Source organism: Ascaphus truei, unplaced genomic scaffold (assembly GCF_040206685.1).
Source record: "Ascaphus truei isolate aAscTru1 unplaced genomic scaffold, aAscTru1.hap1 HAP1_SCAFFOLD_802, whole genome shotgun sequence".
Lineage (NCBI taxonomy): Eukaryota > Metazoa > Chordata > Amphibia > Anura > Ascaphidae > Ascaphus > Ascaphus truei.
In genome coordinates, this window is record NW_027457137.1 from 73993 (window position 1) to 99507 (window position 25515).

Here is a 25515-nt window from a genome sequence, read left to right on the forward strand (position 1 = left end):
GATTGCTCCACTTTCTCAATACCTATTCTCTTCTAGACCCTCTACAATCTGGCTTCCGCACTGCTCACTCTACTGAAACAGCCCTCACTAAAATAACCGATGACCTCCATGCTGCCAAAGACAGAGATCATTACATTCTGCTCATATTACTCAACCTCTCTGCCACATTTGACACCGTGGACCACCCTCTTCTCCACATTCTCCATACTCTTGGTATTCAGAACAAAGCTCTATCCTGGATCTCCTCTTACCACTCCTATCGTACTTTCAGTGTCTCTTTTGCCAACACCTCCTCCTCCTCTATCGATCTCTCTGTGGGGGTACCCCATGGCTCTGTCCTGGGACCCCTTCTCTTTTCTTTTTACACACTCTTCAGGTAACCTAATCACATCTTTTGGGTTTAAATATCACCTCTATGCTGACGACACACAAATTTACCTTTCAACCCCTGACCTTACACCTGCTATACAGACCAAAGTTTCTGAATGTCTCTCTGGAATATCATCCTGGTTGGCTATCCGCCGACTGAAACTTAACATGGCAAAAACAGAGCTCCTTATACTTCCTCCCAAACCTGGCCCTACTACCTCCTTCCACAATACTGTTGGAAATATGATCATTCACCCAGTAGCCCAAGCACGCTGCCTATGGGTCACACTCGATTCCTCTCTCACATACTCCTCTCACATTCAAAACGTTTCTAAAACTTGTCGCTTTTTCCTCCGCAATATCACAAAGATACGCCCTTTCCTCTGTTACTCGACTGCTAAAACTCTGACTCAGGCCCTCATTCTCTCCCGTCTCGATTACTGCAACCTCCTGCTGTCCGGCCTTCCTGCCTCTCACCTGTCTCGCCTACAATCTATCCTAAACGCTGCTGCCAGAATCACTCTACTCTTTCCTAAATCTGTCTCCACGTCCCCCTTCTGAAATCCCTCTCCTGGCTTCCGATCAAATCCCGCATCTCACACTCAATTCTCCTCCTCACTTTTAAAGCTTTACACTCTTCTGCCCCTCCTTACATCTCAGCCCTAATTTCTCGCTATCAACCACCCCGACTCTTGCGTTCTTCTCAAGGATGTCTTCTTTCTACCCCCTTTGTATCTAAAGCCCTCTCCCGCCTTAAACCTTTCTCACTGACTGCCCCGCACCTCTGGAATGCCCTTCCCCTCAATACCCGACTAGCACCCTCTCTATCCACCTTTAAGACCCACCTTAAGACACATTTGCTTAAAGAAGCATATGAATAGCACTGGATAATCCTGGACACATGATACATAAAGCTTGGCCCCCTGCAGACGCACTTACTAGAATTCCCTCCTACTGTCTCTATATGTTCCCCTACCTACCAATTAGATTGTAAGCTCCTCGGAACAGGGACTCCTCTTCCTTAATGTTACTTTTATGTCTGAAGCATTTATTCCCATGACCTGTTATTTATATTATTTGTTATTTATATGATTACAACATGTATTACTACTGTGAAGCGCTATGTACATTTATGGCGCTATATAAATAAAGACATACAATACAATAAACATTTGAACTCTGATGTTTTTTCATGCAGTCTCATGTACGACAAAAACACTTTCAAAGTATGTCAGGATGGCCGAGCGGTCTAAGGCGCTGCGTTCAGGTCGCAGTCTCCTCTGGAGGCGTGGGTTCGAATCCCACTTCTGACAACTGTTTTTGTTCTTTGCACAATGTTATTTTCAAATTGCATTTCCATTTCAGAACTGATATATGTAGCTGCCATTAAATAATAAAAACTTTTACATAGCGCTGGCTTTGTATTCAGCGCTATACATATAATTTTCCAGGCATGGTCTATGAGTTTACTATCTATTTTTTGGTGTCTGAAGTACAGGGGAGATAAAGTGAAGTCTTATAATTTTATATGTCGGTCTAAAACTTTTCATTATTTATCTCACATTGTGAAAAGCTTTAATAGCAATGAAGTATCTATTTATCTATCTATCTATCTATCTATCTATCTATCTATCTATCTATCTATCTATCTATCTATCTATCTTTCTTTCTATCTATCTATCTATCTAATCTAATCTAATACTGCTCCTGTTGTCACCCATGCAAGTACAACCCGATGTTGCCTAACTTCAGTGATCAGAAACCTTGGTTTGCAGAATATAATCCTTGGATTCAGAAATCCGTTGGCGGATTGCTGAATTCGTGGATTGGATTCTACAAATCCATCGGTGGATTGTATCCAATGGCGGTTTTTGATGAATCCGCGTGGATTAAAACCGCCCAAATCCGTTTGCGGATTTTACACCGCAAAATGGATTTTGGGGGGGAAATGCGAGAAATTCCAGGAAACGGACTTGGCCGGATTCGCCGATCGCTTGTCACAAAGCCGAACGTTTAAAAAAATATGCCTTTACCTACCTAAAAAGGAAGATAGCAGATTGATCTTCCACAGATCCCTTTTACCACTGCACACGCAGGCTAATACAACAGATAACAAGGATGTAGTGCTTCTTGGTATAATAAAGAATGGACTGTGGGGAAGACCCTGGTAATTGCACCCAGTGCTAGGATAGATCAATTGATCTAAGGCAGTGAATAAATTATCCTTGCCCGGCACGCGTTCTGTAAAGTCGGAGAGCGCGCGCCCAGGACCAGAGAGAAGCGCCAGAAAACCTGAGAGACCGCGGGGCAGTGCTGGTCTGTCGGGAACGAGGGGGCGCCCCCGCACAGCGGGAGCAGGTTGAGAGAGGTGAGGAAGCCGTCTCACGACAGCGGGGGCATTTGGAGGTAAGGAGGGGCCGCGCTGTGAGCGCCGCGATCCACGCATCCTTACAGTACCCCCCCTCCGTCGGCCTCAGGATGATTCTCCCATGGTTTGAACGGAAACTTTTTGGAAACGTTTGAGAAGCCCAGGTGTGTGAATGTCTTTAAGAGATACCCATGATCTCTCTTCGGGTCCAAAGCCCTTCCAATGGACCAAGAATTGAACCTTACCTCTCGAGAGGCGGGAATCCAGTATGGCTTGGACTGGGTCTGGTCTCAGAGTGTGGTCCGGAAAGAGAGGACTGTAAATGAATGGTTTGAGAAGAGATGTGTGAAAAACATTAGGAATTCTCATGCTTTGAGGTAATTGAAGAAGGAAGGCCACCGGGTTTATTTGCTCCATGATAGGAAATGGCCCCAGAAACCTAGGTGCCAATTTAGGGGAAGGGGTTTTGAGGTGGATATTTTTAGTAGACAACCAAACCTTGTCCCCTGGTTTGTAGTTGGTTGCAGGTCGGCGACGGTGGTCAGTCTGGATTTTAGAAGTCAAGGAGGCCTTTTTAAGTGCCGATTGAATTCTAGCCCAAGAGTCCTGTAGGAGGGAGATGTGTTCATCCACAGCTGGAACTCCAGAGGAGATATTGGAAATAGCGAGCCGGGTGAAATCCGTAATTAATAAAGAAAGGTGTCTCACGAGTGGATTCATTCCTGGAGGAATTAAAGGCATACTCAGCCCAGGGAAGTAATTCTGCCCAGTCATACTGGGAGTCAGAGACAAAGCACCTTAAATACTTCTCGAGAGATTGATTAACCCTCCTCCTTGATTAACCATCCTCCTTCAAGCATGCAACCGTTATACAATTACTCAAAAACAGCAAGCTTGACCCTACCTGTCTTAACTATCGACCTGTCTCCCTTCTGCCTTTTGCCTCCAAACTCCTTGAACGTCATGTATTCTCTCGATTGCTCCACTTTCTCAATACCTATTCTCTTCTAGACCCTCTACAATCTGGCTTCCGCACTGCTCACTCTACTGAAACAGCCCTCAGTAAAATAACCGATGACCTCCATGCTGCCAAAGACAGAGATCATTACATTCTGCTCATATTACTCAACCTCTCTGCCACATTTGACACCGTGGACCACCCTCTTCTCCACATTCTCCATACTCTTGGTATTCAGAACAAAGCTCTATCCTGGATCTCCTCTTACCACTCCTATCGTACTTTCAGTGTCTCTTTTGCCAACACCTCCTCCTCCTCTATCGATCTCTCTGTGGGGGTACCCCATGGCTCTGTCCTGGGACCCCTTCTCTTTTCTTTTTACACACTCTTCAGGTAACCTAATCACATCTTTTGGGTTTAAATATCACCTCTATGCTGACGACACACAAATTTACCTTTCAACCCCTGACCTTACACCTGCTATACAGACCAAAGTTTCTGAATGTCTCTCTGGAATATCATCCTGGTTGGCTATCCGCCGACTGAAACTTAACATGGCAAAAACAGAGCTCCTTATACTTCCTCCCAAACCTGGCCCTACTACCTCCTTCCACAATACTGTTGGAAATACGATCATTCACCCAGTAGCCCAAGCACGCTGCCTATGGGTCACACTCGATTCCTCTCTCACATACTCCTCTCACATTCAAAACGTTTCTAAAACTTGTCGCTTTTTCCTCCGCAATATCACAAAGATACGCCCTTTCCTCTGTTACTCGACTGCTAAAACACTGACTCAGGACCTCATTCTCTCCCGTCTCGATTACTGCAACCTCCTGCTGTCCGGCCTTCCTGCCTCTCACCTGTCTCGCCTACAATCTATCCTAAACGCTGCTGCCAGAATCACTCTACTCTTTCCTAAATCTGTCTCCGCGTCCCCCTTCTGAAATCCCTCTCCTGGCTTCCGATCAAATCCCGCATCTCACACTCAATTCTCCTCCTCACTTTTAAAGCTTTACACTCTTCTGCCCCTCCTTACATCTCAGCCCTAATTTCTCGCTATCAACCACCCCGACTCTTGCGTTCTTCTCAAGGATGTCTTCTTTCTACCCCCTTTGTATCTAAAGCCCTCTCCCGCCTTAAACCTTTCTCACTGACTGCCCCGCACCTCTGGAATGCCCTTCCCCTCAATACCCGACTAGCACCCTCTCTATCCACCTTTAAGACCCACCTTAAGACACATTTGCTTAAAGAAGCATATGAATAGCACTGGATAATCCTGGACACATGATACATAAAGCTTGGCCCCCTGCAGACGCACTTACTAGAATTCCCTCCTACTGTCTCTATATGTTCCCCTACCTACCAATTAGATTGTAAGCTCCTCGGAACAGGGACTCCTCTTCCTTAATGTTACTTTTATGTCTGAAGCATTTATTCCCATGACCTGTTATTTATATTATTTGTTATTTATATGATTACAACATGTATTACTACTGTGAAGCGCTATGTACATTTATGGCGCTATATAAATAAAGACATACAATACAATAAACATTTGAACTCTGATGTTTTTTCATGCAGTCTCATGTACGACAAAAACACTTTCAAAGTATGTCAGGATGGCCGAGCGGTCTAAGGCGCTGCGTTCAGGTCGCAGTCTCCTCTGGAGGCGTGGGTTCGAATCCCACTTCTGACAACTGTTTTTGTTCTTTGCACAATGTTATTTTCAAATTGCATTTCCATTTCAGAACTGATATATGTAGCTGCCATTAAATAATAAAAACTTTTACATAGCGCTGGCTTTGTATTCAGCGCTATACATATAATTTTCCAGGCATGGTCTATGAGTTTACTATCTATTTTTTGGTGTCTGAAGTACAGGGGAGATAAAGTGAAGTCTTATAATTTTATATGTCGGTCTAAAACTTTTCATTATTTATCTCACATTGTGAAAAGCTTTAATAGCAATGAAGTATCTATTTATCTATCTATCTATCTATCTATCTATCTATCTATCTATCTATCTATCTATCTATCTATCTATCTATCTATCTATCTATCTATCTTTCTATCTATCTATCTATCTATCTAATCTAATCTAATACTGCTCCTGTTGTCACCCATGCAAGTACAACCCGATGTTGCCTAACTTCAGTGATCAGAAACCTTGGTTTGCAGAATATAATCCTTGGATTCAGAAATCCGTTGGCGGATTGCTGAATTCGTGGATTGGATTCTACAAATCCATCGGTGGATTGTATCCAATGGCGGTTTTTGATGAATCCGCGTGGATTAAAACCGCCCAAATCAGTTTGCGGATTTTACACCGCAAAATGGATTTTGGGGGGGAAATGCGAGAAATTCCAGGAAACGGACTTGGCCGGATTCGCCGATCGCTTGTCACAAAGCCGAACGTTTAAAAAAATATGCCTTTACCTACCTAAAAAGGAAGATAGCAGATTGATCTTCCACAGATCCCTTTTACCACTGCACACGCAGGCTAATACAACAGATAACAAGGATGTAGTGCTTCTTGGTATAATAAAGAATGGACTGTGGGGAAGACCCTGGTAATTGCACCCAGTGCTAGGATAGATCAATTGATCTAAGGCAGTGAATAAATTATCCTTGCCCGGCACGCGTTCTGTAAAGTCGGAGAGCGCGCGCCCAGGACCAGAGAGAAGCGCCAGAAAACCTGAGAGACCGCGGGGCAGTGCTGGTCTGTCGGGAACGAGGGGGCGCCCCCGCACAGCGGGAGCAGGTTGAGAGAGGTGAGGAAGCCGTCTCACGACAGCGGGGGCATTTGGAGGTAAGGAGGGGCCGCGCTGTGAGCGCCGCGATCCACGCATCCTTACAGTACCCCCCCTCCGTCGGCCTCAGGATGATTCTCCCATGGTTTGAACGGAAACTTTTTGGAAACGTTTGAGAAGCCCAGGTGTGTGAATGTCTTTAAGAGATACCCATGATCTCTCTTCGGGTCCAAAGCCCTTCCAATGGACCAAGAATTGAACCTTACCTCTCGAGAGGCGGGAATCCAGTATGGCTTGGACTGGGTCTGGTCTCAGAGTGTGGTCCGGAAAGAGAGGACTGTAAATGAATGGTTTGAGAAGAGATGTGTGAAAAACATTAGGAATTCTCATGCTTTGAGGTAATTGAAGAAGGAAGGCCACCGGGTTTATTTGCTCCATGATAGGAAATGGCCCCAGAAACCTAGGTGCCAATTTAGGGGAAGGGGTTTTGAGGTGGATATTTTTAGTAGACAACCAAACCTTGTCCCCTGGTTTGTAGTTGGTTGCAGGTCGGCGACGGTGGTCAGTCTGGATTTTAGAAGTCAAGGAGGCCTTTTTAAGTGCCGATTGAATTCTAGCCCAAGAGTCCTGTAGGAGGGAGATGTGTTCATCCACAGCTGGAACTCCAGAGGAGATATTGGAAATAGCGAGCCGGGTGAAATCCGTAATTAATAAAGAAAGGTGTCTCACGAGTGGATTCATTCCTGGAGGAATTAAAGGCATACTCAGCCCAGGGAAGTAATTCTGCCCAGTCATACTGGGAGTCAGAGACAAAGCACCTTAAATACTTCTCGAGAGATTGATTAACCCTCCTCCTTGATTAACCATCCTCCTTCAAGCATGCAACCGTTATACAATTACTCAAAAACAGCAAGCTTGACCCTACCTGTCTTAACTATCGACCTGTCTCCCTTCTGCCTTTTGCCTCCAAACTCCTTGAACGTCATGTATTCTCTCGATTGCTCCACTTTCTCAATACCTATTCTCTTCTAGACCCTCTACAATCTGGCTTCCGCACTGCTCACTCTACTGAAACAGCCCTCACTAAAATAACCGATGACCTCCATGCTGCCAAAGACAGAGATCATTACATTCTGCTCATATTACTCAACCTCTCTGCCACATTTGACACCGTGGACCACCCTCTTCTCCACATTCTCCATACTCTTGGTATTCAGAACAAAGCTCTATCCTGGATCTCCTCTTACCACTCCTATCGTACTTTCAGTGTCTCTTTTGCCAACACCTCCTCCTCCTCTATCGATCTCTCTGTGGGGGTACCCCATGGCTCTGTCCTGGGACCCCTTCTCTTTTCTTTTTACACACTCTTCAGGTAACCTAATCACATCTTTTGGGTTTAAATATCACCTCTATGCTGACGACACACAAATTTACCTTTCAACCCCTGACCTTACACCTGCTATACAGACCAAAGTTTCTGAATGTCTCTCTGGAATATCATCCTGGTTGGCTATCCGCCGACTGAAACTTAACATGGCAAAAACAGAGCTCCTTATACTTCCTCCCAAACCTGGCCCTACTACCTCCTTCCACAATATTGTTGGAAATACGATCATTCACCCAGTAGCCCAAGCACGCTGCCTATGGGTCACACTCGATTCCTCTCTCACATACTCCTCTCACATTCAAAACGTTTCTAAAACTTGTCGCTTTTTCCTCCGCAATATCACAAAGATACGCCCTTTCCTCTGTTACTCGACTGCTAAAACTCTGACTCAGGCCCTCATTCTCTCCCGTCTCGATTACTGCAACCTCCTGCTGTCCGGCCTTCCTGCCTCTCACCTGTCTCGCCTACAATCTATCCTAAACGCTGCTGCCAGAATCACTCTACTCTTTCCTAAATCTGTCTCCGCGTCCCCCTTCTGAAATCCCTCTCCTGGCTTCCGATCAAATCCCGCATCTCACACTCAATTCTCCTCCTCACTTTTAAAGCTTTACACTCTTCTGCCCCTCCTTACATCTCAGCCCTAATTTCTCGCTATCAACCACCCCGACTCTTGCGTTCTTCTCAAGGATGTCTTCTTTCTACCCCCTTTGTATCTAAAGCCCTCTCCCGCCTTAAACCTTTCTCACTGACTGCCCCGCACCTCTGGAATGCCCTTCCCCTCAATACCCGACTAGCACCCTCTCTATCCACCTTTAAGACCCACCTTAAGACACATTTGCTTAAAGAAGCATATGAATAGCACTGGATAATCCTGGACACATGATACATAAAGCTTGGCCCCCTGCAGACGCACTTACTAGAATTCCCTCCTACTGTCTCTATATGTTCCCCTACCTACCAATTAGATTGTAAGCTCCTCGGAACAGGGACTCCTCTTCCTTAATGTTACTTTTATGTCTGAAGCATTTATTCCCATGACCTGTTATTTATATTATTTGTTATTTATATGATTACAACATGTATTACTACTGTGAAGCGCTATGTACATTTATGGCGCTATATAAATAAAGACATACAATACAATAAACATTTGAACTCTGATGTTTTTTCATGCAGTCTCATGTACGACAAAAACACTTTCAAAGTATGTCAGGATGGCCGAGCGGTCTAAGGCGCTGCGTTCAGGTCGCAGTCTCCTCTGGAGGCGTGGGTTCGAATCCCACTTCTGACAACTGTTTTTGTTCTTTGCACAATGTTATTTTCAAATTCCATTTCCATTTCAGAACTGATATATGTAGCTGCCATTAAATAATAAAAACTTTTACATAGCGCTGGCTTTGTATTCAGCGCTATACATATAATTTTCCAGGCATGGTCTATGAGTTTACTATCTATTTTTTGGTGTCTGAAGTACAGGGGAGATAAAGTGAAGTCTTATAATTTTATATGTCGGTCTAAAACTTTTCATTATTTATCTCACATTGTGAAAAGCTTTAATAGCAATGAAGTATCTATCTATCTATCTATCTATCTATCTATCTATCTATCTATCTATCTATCTATCTATCTATCTATCTATCTATCTATCTATATTTCTTTCTATCTATCTATCTATCTAATCTAATCTAATACTGCTCCTGTTGTCACCCATGCAAGTACAACCCGATGTTGCCTAACTTCAGTGATCAGAAACCTTGGTTTGCAGAATATAATCCTTGGATTCAGAAATCCGTTGGCGGATTGCTGAATTCGTGGATTGGATTCTACAAATCCATCGGTGGATTGTATCCAATGGCGGTTTTTGATGAATCCGCGTGGATTAAAACCGCCCAAATCAGTTTGCGGATTTTACACCGCAAAATGGATTTTGGGGGGGAAATGCGAGAAATTCCAGGAAACGGACTTGGCCGGATTCGCCGATCGCTTGTCACAAAGCCGAACGTTTAAAAAAATATGCCTTTACCTACCTAAAAAGGAAGATAGCAGATTGATCTTCCACAGATCCCTTTTACCACTGCACACGCAGGCTAATACAACAGATAACAAGGATGTAGTGCTTCTTGGTATAATAAAGAATGGACTGTGGGGAAGACCCTGGTAATTGCACCCAGTGCTAGGATAGATCAATTGATCTAAGGCAGTGAATAAATTATCCTTGCCCGGCACGCGTTCTGTAAAGTCGGAGAGCGCGCGCCCAGGACCAGAGAGAAGCGCCAGAAAACCTGAGAGACCGCGGGGCAGTGCTGGTCTGTCGGGAACGAGGGGGCGCCCCCGCACAGCGGGAGCAGGTTGAGAGAGGTGAGGAAGCCGTCTCACGACAGCGGGGGCATTTGGAGGTAAGGAGGGGCCGCGCTGTGAGCGCCGCGATCCACGCATCCTTACAGTACCCCCCCTCCGTCGGCCTCAGGATGATTCTCCCATGGTTTGAACGGAAACTTTTTGGAAACGTTTGAGAAGCCCAGGTGTGTGAATGTCTTTAAGAGATACCCATGATCTCTCTTCGGGTCCAAAGCCCTTCCAATGGACCAAGAATTGAACCTTACCTCTCGAGAGGCGGGAATCCAGTATGGCTTGGACTGGGTCTGGTCTCAGAGTGTGGTCCGGAAAGAGAGGACTGTAAATGAATGGTTTGAGAAGAGATGTGTGAAAAACATTAGGAATTCTCATGCTTTGAGGTAATTGAAGAAGGAAGGCCACCGGGTTTATTTGCTCCATGATAAGAAATGGCCCCAGAAACCTAGGTGCCAATTTAGGGGAAGGGGTTTTGAGGTGGATATTTTTAGTAGACAACCAAACCTTGTCCCCTGGTTTGTAGTTGGTTGCAGGTCGGCGACGGTGGTCAGTCTGGATTTTAGAAGTCAAGGAGGCCTTTTTAAGTGCCGATTGAATTCTAGCCCAAGAGTCCTGTAGGAGGGAGATGTGTTCATCCACAGCTGGAACTCCAGAGGAGATATTGGAAATAGCGAGCCGGGTGAAATCCGTAATTAATAAAGAAAGGTGTCTCACGAGTGGATTCATTCCTGGAGGAATTAAAGGCATACTCAGCCCAGGGAAGTAATTCTGCCCAGTCATACTGGGAGTCAGAGACAAAGCACCTTAAATACTTCTCGAGAGATTGATTAACCCTCCTCCTTGATTAACCATCCTCCTTCAAGCATGCAACCGTTATACAATTACTCAAAAACAGCAAGCTTGACCCTACCTGTCTTAACTATCGACCTGTCTCCCTTCTGCCTTTTGCCTCCAAACTCCTTGAACGTCATGTATTCTCTCGATTGCTCCACTTTCTCAATACCTATTCTCTTCTAGACCCTCTACAATCTGGCTTCCGCACTGCTCACTCTACTGAAACAGCCCTCACTAAAATAACCGATGACCTCCATGCTGCCAAAGACAGAGATCATTACATTCTGCTCATATTACTCAACCTCTCTGCCACATTTGACACCGTGGACCACCCTCTTCTCCACATTCTCCATACTCTTGGTATTCAGAACAAAGCTCTATCCTGGATCTCCTCTTACCACTCCTATCGTACTTTCAGTGTCTCTTTTGCCAACACCTCCTCCTCCTCTATCGATCTCTCTGTGGGGGTACCCCATGGCTCTGTCCTGGGACCCCTTCTCTTTTCTTTTTACACACTCTTCAGGTAACCTAATCACATCTTTTGGGTTTAAATATCACCTCTATGCTGACGACACACAAATTTACCTTTCAACCCCTGACCTTACACCTGCTATACAGACCAAAGTTTCTGAATGTCTCTCTGGAATATCATCCTGGTTGGCTATCCGCCGACTGAAACTTAACATGGCAAAAACAGAGCTCCTTATACTTCCTCCCAAACCTGGCCCTACTACCTCCTTCCACAATATTGTTGGAAATACGATCATTCACCCAGTAGCCCAAGCACGCTGCCTATGGGTCACACTCGATTCCTCTCTCACATACTCCTCTCACATTCAAAACGTTTCTAAAACTTGTCGCTTTTTCCTCCGCAATATCACAAAGATACGCCCTTTCCTCTGTTACTCGACTGCTAAAACTCTGACTCAGGCCCTCATTCTCTCCCGTCTCGATTACTGCAACCTCCTGCTGTCCGGCCTTCCTGCCTCTCACCTGTCTCGCCTACAATCTATCCTAAACGCTGCTGCCAGAATCACTCTACTCTTTCCTAAATCTGTCTCCGCGTCCCCCTTCTGAAATCCCTCTCCTGGCTTCCGATCAAATCCCGCATCTCACACTCAATTCTCCTCCTCACTTTTAAAGCTTTACACTCTTCTGCCCCTCCTTACATCTCAGCCCTAATTTCTCGCTATCAACCACCCCGACTCTTGCGTTCTTCTCAAGGATGTCTTCTTTCTACCCCCTTTGTATCTAAAGCCCTCTCCCGCCTTAAACCTTTCTCACTGACTGCCCCGCACCTCTGGAATGCCCTTCCCCTCAATACCCGACTAGCACCCTCTCTATCCACCTTTAAGACCCACCTTAAGACACATTTGCTTAAAGAAGCATATGAATAGCACTGGATAATCCTGGACACATGATACATAAAGCTTGGCCCCCTGCAGACGCACTTACTAGAATTCCCTCCTACTGTCTCTATATGTTCCCCTACCTACCAATTAGATTGTAAGCTCCTCGGAACAGGGACTCCTCTTCCTTAATGTTACTTTTATGTCTGAAGCATTTATTCCCATGACCTGTTATTTATATTATTTGTTATTTATATGATTACAACATGTATTACTACTGTGAAGCGCTATGTACATTTATGGCGCTATATAAATAAAGACATACAATACAATAAACATTTGAACTCTGATGTTTTTTCATGCAGTCTCATGTACGACAAAAACACTTTCAAAGTATGTCAGGATGGCCGAGCGGTCTAAGGCGCTGCGTTCAGGTCGCAGTCTCCTCTGGAGGCGTGGGTTCGAATCCCACTTCTGACAACTGTTTTTGTTCTTTGCACAATGTTATTTTCAAATTGCATTTCCATTTCAGAACTGATATATGTAGCTGCCATTAAATAATAAAAACTTTTACATAGCGCTGGCTTTGTATTCAGCGCTATACATATAATTTTCCAGGCATGGTCTATGAGTTTACTATCTATTTTTTGGTGTCTGAAGTACAGGGGAGATAAAGTGAAGTCTTATAATTTTATATGTCGGTCTAAAACTTTTCATTATTTATCTCACATTGTGAAAAGCTTTAATAGCAATGAAGTATCTATTTATCTATCTATCTATCTATCTATCTATCTATCTATCTATCTATCTATCTATCTATCTATCTATCTATCTATCTTTCTATCTATCTATCTATCTATCTATCTAATCTAATCTAATACTGCTCCTGTTGTCACCCATGCAAGTACAACCCGATGTTGCCTAACTTCAGTGATCAGAAACCTTGGTTTGCAGAATATAATCCTTGGATTCAGAAATCCGTTGGCGGATTGCTGAATTCGTGGATTGGATTCTACAAATCCATCGGTGGATTGTATCCAATGGCGGTTTTTGATGAATCCACGTGGATTAAAACCGCCCAAATCCGTTTGCGGATTTTACACCGCAAAATGGATTTTGGGGGGGAAATGCGAGAAATTCCAGGAAACGGACTTTTCCGGATTCGCCGATCGCTTGTCACAAAGCCGAACGTTTAAAAAAATATGCCTTTACCTACCTAAAAAGGAAGATAGCAGATTGATCTTCCACAGATCCCTTTTACCACTGCACATGCAGGCTAATACAACAGATAACAAGGATGTAGTGCTTCTTGGTATAATAAAGAATGGACTGTGGGGAAGACCCTGGTAATTGCACCCAGTGCTAGGATAGATCAATTGATCTAAGGCAGTGAATAAATTATCCTTGCCCGGCACGCGTTCTGTAAAGTCGGAGAGTGCGCGCCCAGGACCAGAGAGAAGCGCCAGAAAACCTGAGAGACCGCGGGGCAGTGCTGGTCTGTCGGGAACGAGGGGGGAGCCCCCGCACAGCGGGAGCAGGTTGAGAGAGGTGAGGAAGCCGTCTCACGACAGCGGGGGCATTTGGAGGTAAGGAGGGGCCGCGCTGTGAGCGCCGTGATCCACGCATCCTTACAGTACCCCCCCTCCGTCGGCCTCAGGATGATCCTCCCATGGTTTGAACGGAAACTTTTTGGAAACGTTTGAGAAGCCCAGGTGTGTGAATGTCTTTAAGAGATACCCATGATCTCTCTTCGGGTCCAAAGCCCTTCCAATGGACCAAGAATTGAACCTTACCTCTCGAGAGGCGGGAATCCAGTATGGCTTGGACTGGGTCTGGTCTCAGAGTGTGGTCCGGAAAGAGAGGACTGTAAATGAATGGTTTGAGAAGAGATGTGTGAAAAACATTAGGAATTCTCATGCTTTGAGGTAATTGAAGAAGGAAGGCCACCGGGTTTATTTGCTCCATGATAGGAAATGGCCCCAGAAACCTAGGTGCCAATTTAGGGGAAGGGGTTTTGAGGTGGATATTTTTAGTAGACAACCAAACCTTGTCCCCTGGTTTGTAGTTGGTTGCAGGTCGGCGACGGTGGTCAGTCTGGATTTTAGAAGTCAAGGAGGCCTTTTTAAGTGCCGATTGAATTCTAGCCCAAGAGTCCTGTAGGAGGGAGATGTGTTCATCCACAGCTGGAACTCCAGAAGAGATATTGGAAATAGCGAGCCGGGTGAAATCCGTAATTAATAAAGAAAGGTGTCTCACGAGTGGATTCATTCCTGGAGGAATTAAAGGCATACTCAGCCCAGGGAAGTAATTCTGCCCAGTCATACTGGGAGTCAGAGACAAAGCACCTTAAATACTTCTCGAGAGATTGATTAACCCTCCTCCTTGATTAACCATCCTCCTTCAAGCATGCAACCGTTATACAATTACTCAAAAACAGCAAGCTTGACCCTACCTGTCTTAACTATCGACCTGTCTCCCTTCTGCCTTTTGCCTCCAAACTCCTTGAACGTCATGTATTCTCTCGATTGCTCCACTTTCTCAACACCTATTCTCTTCTAGACCCTCTACAATCTGGCTTCCGCACTGCTCACTCTACTGAAACAGCCCTCACTAAAATAACCGATGACCTCCATGCTGCCAAAGACAGAGATCATTACATTCTGCTCATATTACTCAACCTCTCTGCCACATTTGACACCGTGGACCACCCTCTTCTCCACATTCTCCATACTCTTGGTATTCAGAACAAAGCTCTATCCTGGATCTCCTCTTACCACTCCTATCGTACTTTCAGTGTCTCTTTTGCCAACACCTCCTCCTCCTCTATCGATCTCTCTGTGGGGGTACCCCATGGCTCTGTCCTGGGACCCCTTCTCTTTTCTTTTTACACACTCTTCAGGTAACCTAATCACATCTTTTGGGTTTAAATATCACCTCTATGCTGACGACACACAAATTTACCTTTCAACCCCTGACCTTACACCTGCTATACAGACCAAAGTTTCTGAATGTCTCTCTGGAATATCATCCTGGATGGCTATCCGCCGACTGAAACTTAACATGGCAAAAACAGAGCTCCTTATACTTCCTCCCAAACCTGGCCCTACTACCTCCTTCCACAATACTGTTGGAAATACGATCATTCACCCAGTAGCCCAAGCACGCTGCCTATGGGTCACACTCGATTCCTCTCTCACATACTCCTCTCACATTCAAAACGTTTCTAAAACTTGTCGCTTTTTCCTCCGCAATATCACAAAGATACGCCCTTTCCTCTGTTACTCGACTGCTAAAACTCTGACTCAGGCCCTCATTCTCTCCCGTCTCGATTACTGCAACCTCCTGCTGTCCGGCCTTCCTGCCTCTCACCTGTCTCGCCTACAATCTATCCTAAACGCTGCTGCCAGAATCACTCTACTCTTTCCTAAATCTGTCTCCACGTCCCCCTTCTGAAATCCCTCTCCTGGCTTCCGATCAAATCCCGCATCTCACACTCAATTCTCCTCCTCACTTTTAAAGCTTTACACTCTTCTGCCCCTCCTTACATCTCAGCCCTAATTTCTCGCTATCAACCACCCCGACTCTTGCGTTCTTCTCAAGGATGTCTTCTTTCTACCCCCTTTGTATCTAAAGCCCTCTCCCGCCTTAAACCTTTCTCACTGACTGCCCCGCACCTCTGGAATGCCCTTCCCCTCAATACCCGACTAGCACCCTCTCTATCCACCTTTAAGACCCACCTTAAGACACATTTGCTTAAAGAAGCATATGAATAGCACTGGATAATCCTGGACACATGATACATAAAGCTTGGCCCCCTGCAGACGCACTTACTAGAATTCCCTCCTACTGTCTCTATATGTTCCCCTACCTACCAATTAGATTGTAAGCTCCTCGGAACAGGGACTCCTCTTCCTTAATGTTACTTTTATGATGAATCCACGTGGATTAAAACCGCCCAAATCCGTTTGCGGATTTTACACCGCAAAATGGATTTTGGGGGGGAAATGCGAGAAATTCCAGGAAACGGACTTTTCCGGATTCGCCGATCGCTTGTCACAAAGCCGAACGTTTAAAAAAATATGCCTTTACCTACCTAAAAAGGAAGATAGCAGATTGATCTTCCACAGATCCCTTTTACCACTGCACATGCAGGCTAATACAACAGATAACAAGGATGTAGTGCTTCTTGGTATAATAAAGAATGGACTGTGGGGAAGACCCTGGTAATTGCACCCAGTGCTAGGATAGATCAATTGATCTAAGGCAGTGAATAAATTATCCTTGCCCGGCACGCGTTCTGTAAAGTCGGAGAGTGCGCGCCCAGGACCAGAGAGAAGCGCCAGAAAACCTGAGAGACCGCGGGGCAGTGCTGGTCTGTCGGGAACGAGGGGGGAGCCCCCGCACAGCGGGAGCAGGTTGAGAGAGGTGAGGAAGCCGTCTCACGACAGCGGGGGCATTTGGAGGTAAGGAGGGGCCGCGCTGTGAGCGCCGTGATCCACGCATCCTTACAGTACCCCCCCTCCGTCGGCCTCAGGATGACTGCCCCGCACCTCTGGAATGCCCTTCCCCTCAATACCCGACTAGCACCCTCTCTATCCACCTTTAAGACCCACCTTAAGACACATTTGCTTAAAGAAGCATATGAATAGCACTGGATAATCCTGGACACATGATACATAAAGCTTGGCCCCCTGCAGACGCACTTACTAGAATTCCCTCCTACTGTCTCTATATGTTCCCCTACCTACCAATTAGATTGTAAGCTCCTCGGAACAGGGACTCCTCTTCCTTAATGTTACTTTTATGTCTGAAGCATTTATTCCCATGACCTGTTATTTATATTATTTGTTATTTATATGATTACAACATGTATTACTACTGTGAAGCGCTATGTACATTTATGGCGCTATATAAATAAAGACATACAATACAATAAACATTTGAACTCTGATGTTTTTTCATGCAGTCTCATGTACGACAAAAACACTTTCAAAGTATGTCAGGATGGCCGAGCGGTCTAAGGCGCTGCGTTCAGGTCGCAGTCTCCTCTGGAGGCGTGGGTTCGAATCCCACTTCTGACAACTGTTTTTGTTCTTTGCACAATGTTATTTTCAAATTGCATTTCCATTTCAGAACTGATATATGTAGCTGCCATTAAATAATAAAAACTTTTACATAGCGCTGGCTTTGTATTCAGCGCTATACATATAATTTTCCAGGCATGGTCTATGAGTTTACTATCTATTTTTTGGTGTCTGAAGTACAGGGGAGATAAAGTGAAGTCTTATAATTTTATATGTCGGTCTAAAACTTTTCATTATTTATCTCACATTGTGAAAAGCTTTAATAGCAATGAAGTATCTATTTATCTATCTATCTATCTATCTATCTATCTATCTATCTATCTATCTATCTATCTATCTTTCTATCTTTCTATCTATCTATCTATCTAATCTAATCTAATACTGCTCCTGTTGTCACCCATGCAAGTACAACCCGATGTTGCCTAACTTCAGTGATCAGAAACCTTGGTTTGCAGAATATAATCCTTGGATTCAGAAATCCGTTGGCGGATTGCTGAATTCGTGGATTGGATTCTACAAATCCATCGGTGGATTGTATCCAATGGCGGTTTTTGATGAATCCACGTGGATTAAAACCGCCCAAATCCGTTTGCGGATTTTACACCGCAAAATGGATTTTGGGGGGGAAATGCGAGAAATTCCAGGAAACGGACTTGGCCGGATTCGCCGATCGCTTGTCACAAAGCCGAACGTTTAAAAAAATATGCCTTTACCTACCTAAAAAGGAAGATAGCAGATTGATCTTCCACAGATCCCTTTTACCACTGCACATGCAGGCTAATACAACAGATAACAAGGATGTAGTGCTTCTTGGTATAATAAAGAATGGACTGTGGGGAAGACCCTGGTAATTGCACCCAGTGCTAGGATAGATCAATTGATCTAAGGCAGTGAATAAATTATCCTTGCCCGGCACGCGTTCTGTAAAGTCGGAGAGTGCGCGCCCAGGACCAGAGAGAAGCGCCAGAAAACCTGAGAGACCGCGGGGCAGTGCTGGTCTGTCGGGAACGAGGGGGGCGCCCCCGCACAGCGGGAGCAGGTTGAGAGAGGTGAGGAAGCCGTCTCACGACAGCGGGGGCATTTGGAGGTAAGGAGGGGCCGCGCTGTGAGCGCCGCGATCCACGCATCCTTACAGTACCCCCCCTCCGTCGGCCTCAGGATGATCCTCCCATGGTTTGAACGGAAACTTTTTGGAAACGTTTGAGAAGCCCAGGTGTGTGAATGTCTTTAAGAGATACCCATGATCTCTCTTCGGGTCCAAAGCCCTTCCAATGGACCAAGAATTGAACCTTACCTCTCGAGAGGCGGGAATCCAGTATGGCTTGGACTGGGTCTGGTCTCAGAGTGTGGTCCGGAAAGAGAGGACTGTAAATGAATGGTTTGAGAAGAGATGTGTGAAAAACATTAGGAATTCTCATGCTTTGAGGTAATTGAAGAAGGAAGGCCACCGGGTTTATTTGCTCCATGATAGGAAATGGCCCCAGAAACCTAGGTGCCAATTTAGGGGAAGGGGTTTTGAGGTGGATATTTTTAGTAGACAACCAAACCTTGTCCCCTGGTTTGTAGTTGGTTGCAGGTCGGCGACGGTGGTCAGTCTGGATTTTAGAAGTCAAGGAGGCCTTTTTAAGTGCCGATTGAATTCTAGCCCAAGAGTCCTATAGGAGGGAGATGTGTTCATCCACAGCTGGAACTCCAGAGGAGATATTGGAAATAGCGAGCCGGGTAAAATCCGTAATTAATAAAGAAAGGTGTCTCACGAGTGGATTCATTCCTGGAGGAATTAAAGGCATACTCAGCCCAGGGAAGTAATTCTGCCCAGTCATACTGGGAGTCAGAGACAAAGCACCTTAAATACTTCTCGAGAGATTGATTAACCCTCCTCCTTGATTAACCATCCTCCTTCAAGCATGCAACCGTTATACAATTACTCAAAAACAGCAAGCTTGACCCTACCTGTCTTAACTATCGACCTGTCTCCCTTCTGCCTTTTGCCTCCAAACTCCTTGAACGTCATGTATTCTCTCGATTGCTCCACTTTCTCAACACCTATTCTCTTCTAGACCCTCTACAATCTGGCTTCCGCACTGCTCACTCTACTGAAACAGCCCTCACTAAAATAACCGATGACCTCCATGCTGCCAAAGACAGAGATCATTACATTCTGCTCATATTACTCAACCTCTCTGCCACATTTGACACCGTGGACCACCCTCTTCTCCACATTCTCCATACTCTTGGTATTCAGAACAAAGCTCTATCCTGGATCTCCTCTTACCACTCCTATCGTACTTTCAGTGTCTCTTTTGCCAACACCTCCTCCTCCTCTATCGATCTCTCTGTGGGGGTACCCCATGGCTCTGTCCTGGGACCCCTTCTCTTTTCTTTTTACACACTCTTCAGGTAACCTAATCACATCTTTTGGGTTTAAATATCACCTCTATGCTGACGACACACAAATTTACCTTTCAACCCCTGACCTTACACCTGCTATACAGACCAAAGTTTCTGAATGTCTCTCTGGAATATCATCCTGGATGGCTATCCGCCGACTGAAACTTAACATGGCAAAAACAGAGCTCCTTATACTTCCTCCCAAACCTGGCCCTACTACCTCCTTCCACAATACTGTTGGAAATACGATCATTCACCCAGTAGCCCAAGCACGCTGCCTATGGGTCACACTCGATTCCTCTCTCACATACTCCTCTCACATTCAAAACGTTTCTAAAACTTGTCGCTTTTTCCTCCGCAATATCACAAAGATACGCCCTTTCCTCTGTTACTCGACTGCTAAAACTCTGACTCAGGCCCTCATTCTCTCCCGTCTCGATTACTGCAACCTCCTGCTGTCCGGCCTTCCTGCCTCTCACCTGTCTCGCCTACAATCTATCCTAAACGCTGCTGCCAGAATCACTCTACTCTTTCCTAAATCTGTCTCCGCGTCCCCCTTCTGAAATCCCTCTCCTGGCTTCCGATCAAATCCCGCATCTCACACTCAATTCTCCTCCTCACTTTTAAAGCTTTACACTCTTCTGCCCCTCCTTACATCTCAGCCCTAATTTCTCGCTATCAACCACCCCGACTCTTGCGTTCTTCTCAAGGATGTCTTCTTTCTACCCCCTTTGTATCTAAAGCCCTCTCCCGCCTTAAACCTTTCTCACTGACTGCCCCGCACCTCTGGAATGCCCTTCCCCTCAATACCCGACTAGCACCCTCTCTATCCACCTTTAAGACCCACCTTAAGACACATTTGCTTAAAGAAGCATATGAATAGCACTGGATAATCCTGGACACATGATACATAAAGCTTGGCCCCCTGCAGACGCACTTACTAGAATTCCCTCCTACTGTCTCTATATGTTCCCCTACCTACCAATTAGATTGTAAGCTCCTCGGAACAGGGACTCCTCTTCCTTAATGTTACTTTTATGTCTGAAGCATTTATTCCCATGACCTGTTATTTATATTATTTGTTATTTATATGATTACAACATGTATTACTACTGTGAAGCGCTATGTACATTTATGGCGCTATATAAATAAAGACATACAATACAATAAACATTTGAACTCTGATGTTTTTTCATGCAGTCTCATGTACGACAAAAACACTTTCAAAGTATGTCAGGATGGCCGAGCGGTCTAAGGCGCTGCGTTCAGGTCGCAGTCTCCTCTGGAGGCGTGGGTTCGAATCCCACTTCTGACAACTGTTTTTGTTCTTTGCACAATGTTATTTTCAAATTGCATTTCCATTTCAGAACTGATATATGTAGCTGCCATTAAATAATAAAAACTTTTACATAGCGCTGGCTTTGTATTCAGCGCTATACATATAATTTTCCAGGCATGGTCTATGAGTTTACTATCTATTTTTTGGTGTCTGAAGTACAGGGGAGATAAAGTGAAGTCTTATAATTTTATATGTCGGTCTAAAACTTTTCATTATTTATCTCACATTGTGAAAAGCTTTAATAGCAATGAAGTATCTATTTATCTATCTATCTATCTATCTATCTATCTATCTATCTATCTATCTATCTATCTATCTATCTATCTATCTATCTATCTATCTTTCTATCTATCTATCTATCTATCTATCTAATCTAATCTAATACTGCTCCTGTTGTCACCCATGCAAGTACAACCCGATGTTGCCTAACTTCAGTGATCAGAAACCTTGGTTTGCAGAATATAATCCTTGGATTCAGAAATCCGTTGGCGGATTGCTGAATTCGTGGATTGGATTCTACAAATCCATCGGTGGATTGTATCCAATGGCGGTTTTTGATGAATCCACGTGGATTAAAACCGCCCAAATCCGTTTGCGGATTTTACACCGCAAAATGGATTTTGGGGGGGAAATGCGAGAAATTCCAGGAAACGGACTTTTCCGGATTCGCCGATCGCTTGTCACAAAGCCGAACGTTTAAAAAAATATGCCTTTACCTACCTAAAAAGGAAGATAGCAGATTGATCTTCCACAGATCCCTTTTACCACTGCACATGCAGGCTAATACAACAGATAACAAGGATGTAGTGCTTCTTGGTATAATAAAGAATGGACTGTGGGGAAGACCCTGGTAATTGCACCCAGTGCTAGGATAGATCAATTGATCTAAGGCAGTGAATAAATTATCCTTGCCCGGCACGCGTTCTGTAAAGTCGGAGAGTGCGCGCCCAGGACCAGAGAGAAGCGCCAGAAAACCTGAGAGACCGCGGGGCAGTGCTGGTCTGTCGGGAACGAGGGGGGAGCCCCCGCACAGCGGGAGCAGGTTGAGAGAGGTGAGGAAGCCGTCTCACGACAGCGGGGGCATTTGGAGGTAAGGAGGGGCCGCGCTGTGAGCGCCGTGATCCACGCATCCTTACAGTACCCCCCCTCCGTCGGCCTCAGGATGATCCTCCCATGGTTTGAACGGAAACTTTTTGGAAACGTTTGAGAAGCCCAGGTGTGTGAATGTCTTTAAGAGATACCCATGATCTCTCTTCGGGTCCAAAGCCCTTCCAATGGACCAAGAATTGAACCTTACCTCTCGAGAGGCGGGAATCCAGTATGGCTTGGACTGGGTCTGGTCTCAGAGTGTGGTCCGGAAAGAGAGGACTGTAAATGAATGGTTTGAGAAGAGATGTGTGAAAAACATTAGGAATTCTCATGCTTTGAGGTAATTGAAGAAGGAAGGCCACCGGGTTTATTTGCTCCATGATAGGAAATGGCCCCAGAAACCTAGGTGCCAATTTAGGGGAAGGGGTTTTGAGGTGGATATTTTTAGTAGACAACCAAACCTTGTCCCCTGGTTTGTAGTTGGTTGCAGGTCGGCGACGGTGGTCAGTCTGGATTTTAGAAGTCAAGGAGGCCTTTTTAAGTGCCGATTGAATTCTAGCCCAAGAGTCCTGTAGGAGGGAGATGTGTTCATCCACAGCTGGAACTCCAGAAGAGATATTGGAAATAGCGAGCCGGGTGAAATCCGTAATTAATAAAGAAAGGTGTCTCACGAGTGGATTCATTCCTGGAGGAATTAAAGGCATACTCAGCCCAGGGAAGTAATTCTGCCCAGTCATACTGGGAGTCAGAGACAAAGCACCTTAAATACTTCTCGAGAGATTGATTAACCCTCCTCCTTGATTAACCATCCTCCTTCAAGCATGCAACCGTTATACAATTACTCAAAAACAGCAAGCTTGACCCTACCTGTCTTAACTATCGACCTGTCTCCCTTCTGCCTTTTGCCTCCAAACTCCTTGAACGTCATGTATTCTCTCGATTGCTCCACTTTCTCAACACCTATTCTCTTCTAGACCCTCTACAATCTGGCTTCCGCACTGCTCACTCTACTGAAACAGCCCTCACTAAAATAACCGATGACCTCCATGCTGCCAAAGACAGAGATCATTACATTCTGCTCATATTACTCAACCTCTCTGCCACATTTGACACCGTGGACCACCCTCTTCTCCACATTCTCCATACTCTTGGTATTCAGAACAAAGCTCTATCCTGGATCTCCTCTTACCACTCCTATCGTACTTTCAGTGTCTCTTTTGCCAACACCTCCTCCTCCTCTATCGATCTCTCTGTGGGGGTACCCCATGGCTCTGTCCTGGGACCCCTTCTCTTTTCTTTTTACACACTCTTCAGGTAACCTAATCACATCTTTTGGGTTTAAATATCACCTCTATGCTGACGACACACAAATTTACCTTTCAACCCCTGACCTTACACCTGCTATACAGACCAAAGTTTCTGAATGTCTCTCTGGAATATCATCCTGGATGGCTATCCGCCGACTGAAACTTAACATGGCAAAAACAGAGCTCCTTATACTTCCTCCCAAACCTGGCCCTACTACCTCCTTCCACAATACTGTTGGAAATACGATCATTCACCCAGTAGCCCAAGCACGCTGCCTATGGGTCACACTCGATTCCTCTCTCACATACTCCTCTCACATTCAAAACGTTTCTAAAACTTGTCGCTTTTTCCTCCGCAATATCACAAAGATACGCCCTTTCCTCTGTTACTCGACTGCTAAAACTCTGACTCAGGCCCTCATTCTCTCCCGTCTCGATTACTGCAACCTCCTGCTGTCCGGCCTTCCTGCCTCTCACCTGTCTCGCCTACAATCTATCCTAAACGCTGCTGCCAGAATCACTCTACTCTTTCCTAAATCTGTCTCCACGTCCCCCTTCTGAAATCCCTCTCCTGGCTTCCGATCAAATCCCGCATCTCACACTCAATTCTCCTCCTCACTTTTAAAGCTTTACACTCTTCTGCCCCTCCTTACATCTCAGCCCTAATTTCTCGCTATCAACCACCCCGACTCTTGCGTTCTTCTCAAGGATGTCTTCTTTCTACCCCCTTTGTATCTAAAGCCCTCTCCCGCCTTAAACCTTTCTCACTGACTGCCCCGCACCTCTGGAATGCCCTTCCCCTCAATACCCGACTAGCACCCTCTCTATCCACCTTTAAGACCCACCTTAAGACACATTTGCTTAAAGAAGCATATGAATAGCACTGGATAATCCTGGACACATGATACATAAAGCTTGGCCCCCTGCAGACGCACTTACTAGAATTCCCTCCTACTGTCTCTATATGTTCCCCTACCTACCAATTAGATTGTAAGCTCCTCGGAACAGGGACTCCTCTTCCTTAATGTTACTTTTATGTCTGAAGCATTTATTCCCATGACCTGTTATTTATATTATTTGTTATTTATATGATTACAACATGTATTACTACTGTGAAGCGCTATGTACATTTATGGCGCTATATAAATAAAGACATACAATACAATAAACATTTGAACTCTGATGTTTTTTCATGCAGTCTCATGTACGACAAAAACACTTTCAAAGTATGTCAGGATGGCCGAGCGGTCTAAGGCGCTGCGTTCAGGTCGCAGTCTCCTCTGGAGGCGTGGGTTCGAATCCCACTTCTGACAACTGTTTTTGTTCTTTGCACAATGTTATTTTCAAATTGCATTTCCATTTCAGAACTGATATATGTAGCTGCCATTAAATAATAAAAACTTTTACATAGCGCTGGCTTTGTATTCAGCGCTATACATATAATTTTCCAGGCATGGTCTATGAGTTTACTATCTATTTTTTGGTGTCTGAAGTACAGGGGAGATAAAGTGAAGTCTTATAATTTTATATGTCGGTCTAAAACTTTTCATTATTTATCTCACATTGTGAAAAGCTTTAATAGCAATGAAGTATCTATTTATCTATCTATCTATCTATCTATCTATCTATCTATCTATCTATCTATCTATCTATCTATCTTTCTATCTTTCTATCTATCTATCTATCTAATCTAATCTAATACTGCTCCTGTTGTCACCCATGCAAGTACAACCCGATGTTGCCTAACTTCAGTGATCAGAAACCTTGGTTTGCAGAATATAATCCTTGGATTCAGAAATCCGTTGGCGGATTGCTGAATTCGTGGATTGGATTCTACAAATCCATCGGTGGATTGTATCCAATGGCGGTTTTTGATGAATCCACGTGGATTAAAACCGCCCAAATCCGTTTGCGGATTTTACACCGCAAAATGGA

The 25515-nt window shown here is 44.9% G+C and overlaps 7 non-coding genes across 7 annotated transcripts; all 7 read left to right on the plus strand.

Moving 5' to 3' along the window:
* The first annotated feature begins 1599 nt into the window (after positions 1-1599).
* Positions 1600-1682, plus strand: TRNAL-CAG (transfer RNA leucine (anticodon CAG)). Its single transcript has one exon. It is a non-coding gene; the product is annotated as a tRNA-Leu (tRNA).
* Positions 1683-5311: 3629 nt separating this feature from the next.
* On the plus strand, positions 5312-5394 carry TRNAL-CAG (transfer RNA leucine (anticodon CAG)). Its single transcript has one exon. It is a non-coding gene; the product is annotated as a tRNA-Leu (tRNA).
* A 3649-nt stretch (positions 5395-9043) lies between these two features.
* Positions 9044-9126, plus strand: TRNAL-CAG (transfer RNA leucine (anticodon CAG)). The gene has a single exon. It is a non-coding gene; the product is annotated as a tRNA-Leu (tRNA).
* A 3641-nt stretch (positions 9127-12767) lies between these two features.
* Positions 12768-12850, plus strand: TRNAL-CAG (transfer RNA leucine (anticodon CAG)). The gene has a single exon. It is a non-coding gene; the product is annotated as a tRNA-Leu (tRNA).
* A 4518-nt stretch (positions 12851-17368) lies between these two features.
* Positions 17369-17451, plus strand: TRNAL-CAG (transfer RNA leucine (anticodon CAG)). The gene has a single exon. It is a non-coding gene; the product is annotated as a tRNA-Leu (tRNA).
* A 3626-nt stretch (positions 17452-21077) lies between these two features.
* TRNAL-CAG (transfer RNA leucine (anticodon CAG)) lies at positions 21078-21160 on the plus strand. The gene has a single exon. It is a non-coding gene; the product is annotated as a tRNA-Leu (tRNA).
* A 3650-nt stretch (positions 21161-24810) lies between these two features.
* Positions 24811-24893, plus strand: TRNAL-CAG (transfer RNA leucine (anticodon CAG)). The gene has a single exon. It is a non-coding gene; the product is annotated as a tRNA-Leu (tRNA).
* Positions 24894-25515: the final 622 nt, after the last annotated feature.